At 47.0% G+C, this 2,683-nt stretch overlaps 1 pseudogene; it reads right to left on the minus strand.

Annotated features, from left to right (window-relative positions):
* Positions 1-1,777: 1,777 nt before the first annotated feature.
* LOC126476244 (5S ribosomal RNA) lies at positions 1,778-1,894 on the minus strand (annotated as a pseudogene).
* Positions 1,895-2,683: the final 789 nt, after the last annotated feature.

Below are 2,683 nucleotides of genomic sequence, written 5' to 3' on the forward strand. Positions count from 1 at the left end.
ATGAATATTTCGTGGAGTTTCAAAAATGTTCAAATGTGTGTGAAATCTTATGGGACTTAACTTCTAAGGTCATCAGTCCATAAGCTTACACACTACTTAACCTAAATTATCCTAAGGACAAACACACACACCCACGCCCGAGGGAGGACTCGAACCTCCGCCGGGACCAGCTGCACAGTCCATGACTGCAGCTCCTCAGACCAATCGGCTAATCCCCTGCGGCTCGTGAAGTTTCGGGATTGCACCCAGCTAACGTCGACTTCTTGCCACAGTATTTCGGCAGACAATAGCCAGCCATGTGCACCTCATGGAATAGCCCTTCTGCCTGCTCAGATTTTTTTTTCTTTTTTTTTTTTTTAATAAAGAAACTCGTACGCCACGCGCTCATTATCTCCTACACTGGAGTCAGTGATTTCCACAAGTATGATATTTGGGCTGCGTAAACAGTTACACAACACCACCAAAATTAATAACAAGAAATAGTTCTTCGCAGAATGGTTGGTTGCTCGGTTTGGGGAAGGAGACCAGACAGCGTGGTCATCGGTCTCATCGGATTAGGGAATGATTGGGAAGGAAGTCGGCCGTGCCCTTTCAGAGGAACCATCCCGGAATTTGCCTGGAGTGATTTAGGGAAATCACGGAAAACCTAAATCAGGATGGCCGGACGCGGGATTGAACCGTCGTCCTCCCGAATGCGAGTCCAGTGTCTAACCACTGCGCCACCCCGATCGGTTTCGCAGAATGTCTTACTTTTTGTTTGTATAAATGAAAGCGGTAACCCTAACGCCCCTACTCCAGAGTTAACTGGCGATTCCGATCTAAAGGCAAAAAGTTGGGTAAGAAGATGTCAAAAGTAGGGCGCAGCATGTCTTCAGTCTTGCCAAAAGCGGACGACTTTAAGCAGTTGCTACGGACCAAGATCGTGACATTGCAGAAGTCAGAGTCGAAAATAAACTTCTGTCGTTTAGAGAACTGGGCACAAAACTTGACGTGCCAGTGAGTATGATCAATATCGGCAGCCGGGGTGGCCGAGCGGTTCTAGGCGCTACAGTCTGGAACCACGCGACCGCTACGGTCGCAGGTTCGAATCCTGCCTCGGGCATGCATGTGTGTGATGTCCTTAGGTTATTTAGGTTTAAGTGGTTCTAAGTTCTATGGGAATGATGACCTCAGAAGTTAAGTCCCAGTGCTCAGAGCCATTTTTTTTATCAATGTCTACCGACGCCTTCATGTTTATAACTGTTGGAAAACAACCTAATCTTCAGGTCGCATCTCCCACCTGGTAAAGACTTCAGTGACATAATGATGCTGTAAACAAAAAAAAAAACAAAAAAAAATGAGGAGTACAGCACACAATCTTTATGGAGCTTTGACAACACTTGCCACAGTTACATTATTCCCACAGCTAATAGTTGAAGAACGTGCTTAGCTGTTTGGGGGAGGATGATAATAACTGGACTGAAAAAAATTGTTTCAAATCCTTCCAATATGGAGTCTGAGTAATACACTAGCGTTTCAAAACAAAATAGGCTGCCAGTTGCACCATCTCTTCATGCAGCAGCAGGGATAAAAAAAGCGCTCCGTCTTCAGGCCACAAGAGGCCCATCGGGACCATCCGACTGCTGTGTCAACCTGAGTTGAGGATGCGGATAGGAGGGGCGTGTGGTCAGCAGACCGCTCTCCCGGTCGTTATGATGGTTTTCTTTGACAGGAGCCACTACTATTCGGTCGAGTAGCTCCTCATTTGGCATCACGAGGCTCAGTGCACCCCGAAAGATGGCAACAGCGCATAGCAGCTGGATGGTCACCCATCCAAGTGCCGGCCACGCCCGACAGCGCTTAACTTCGGTGATCTCACGGGAACCGGTGTATCCACTGCGGCATGGCCGTTGCCAGCAGCAGGGATACAAATAACCTATTTCATTCACGGTAACTGCAACATTCACACATCAGGAACCGCCAAAAAAATGGTTGAACAGACGTCCAGAAGTATCGGGGTTGGAATGAGCTGTGTAAATACAAGATGTACAACTAATAGAGCATTTTTGGGTAGTGATGATTCGAGACTATAAGGTGCATCAGGAACATAGTCAAGAAACTCTCTGGAATCACCTCTATGCTATCTGGGAGGCCAAAATATGCCGTGAACAGGCACATCTTCTGCGTGAATAATCTGTGTTGGCCGCGCGGGATTAGCCGAGCGGTCTGAGGCGCTGCAGTCATGGACTGTGCGGCTGATCCCGGCGGAGGTTCGAGTCCTCCCTCGGGCATGGGTGTGTGTGTTTGTCCTTAGGATAACTTAGGGTAAGCAGTGTGTAAGCTTAGGGACTGATGACCTTAGCAGTTAAGTCCCTTAAGATTCCACAAACATAAAAAAAAAATCTGTGCTTTACACTAGCACCACCCCGAAGTGGCGACATTACCGATGATGTATGCTTGTGGGACTGTATGAAGAACTAAGCCTGTTTAATCGAATGAGGCAGTCCGACACAGTGTGAAAATGATATGTGAGCTCTGTCGAACAGACTTCATGGTAGGAGAGCGTACCTTCCATTAGTTTTCTGTTTTATGCAGAGTAAAATCCATTCCGATTTTGTGTATGGTATGTGAAGGTGCACTTGCTTAATGCAGCCTGAATTAATACGTGCTGTGCTATGTTGTTGCGATAAGAGCATATTATCAG

The sequence above is a fragment of the Schistocerca serialis genome, chromosome 4, assembly GCF_023864345.2.
Source record: "Schistocerca serialis cubense isolate TAMUIC-IGC-003099 chromosome 4, iqSchSeri2.2, whole genome shotgun sequence".
In the NCBI taxonomy this organism is placed as follows: domain Eukaryota; kingdom Metazoa; phylum Arthropoda; class Insecta; order Orthoptera; family Acrididae; genus Schistocerca; species Schistocerca serialis.